The sequence below is a fragment of the Frieseomelitta varia genome, unplaced genomic scaffold (assembly GCF_011392965.1).
Source record: "Frieseomelitta varia isolate USP_RPSP 00005682 unplaced genomic scaffold, Fvar_1.2 scaffold_281, whole genome shotgun sequence".
Lineage (NCBI taxonomy): Eukaryota > Metazoa > Arthropoda > Insecta > Hymenoptera > Apidae > Frieseomelitta > Frieseomelitta varia.
Genome location: NW_025110014.1, coordinates 2,061,935 through 2,062,746, shown reverse-complemented (window position 1 = coordinate 2,062,746; position 812 = coordinate 2,061,935).

Below are 812 nucleotides of genomic sequence, written 5' to 3'. Positions count from 1 at the left end.
AGATGATCAACACGGTGAGAATCACGTTAAACTGATTGTAAAAAAAGATCGACTCTGTGATTGACGTTCGTCGAATATCGTAATTCTGTAACTGCGGAAATTTAAAGATGCAAACATAGAGTAAACGTAGAGTGCACGTGTATTTAACCTCTTGCGATATTTAGCGAATGAAACAATTGTACTCACAAATATATGAATTTCGTTATTGTACACGCATAATTTTGATAACTGATAACGAGTGGTGTATATAAGAGAAAGTAGGGATCTTCGTTTCAACATGGATACTTGTCTGTTGAGTAAAGTCCTTATTTACTTCGAGTCATCGCTTGGTCAGTTTAATTTCACGATCCTAGAAAACAAAGAAAAAGTGAACGTATATATTAATTTTAATTCGTCGTAGAGCTGTATGTGTTTTGTAGAAACTCTGTTAAATGCAAAGTATCATTAATGTGGTTCTTCAATCGTAAATAATGAGAGTAGCGTTGAATGAGTGTTCTTAGAGGCATTGTTTCTGCTGAATGAAAGGAAAGGATACTCGTAGCCGCGTAAGATGAAATAGAAACAGTAGGAAGTGGGATTGTTTGTAATTCCCTTACGTAATATCGATCGCCGAACAAAATGCAATCTCTCGTCCAACCATGCACCGGATCGCCTACATATGTACATGGTGAAAAGTGTTACAATACTCTTGGACAATTAGATATATCGGTCAGGGTACGCGTTATACGAGAGTATTCTATAATACAGCGAGGCAGGCGAGGCCGTTCATTCATTCATTTGGCCGAGCCAGGTTTGCTGGATCCAAATTATTG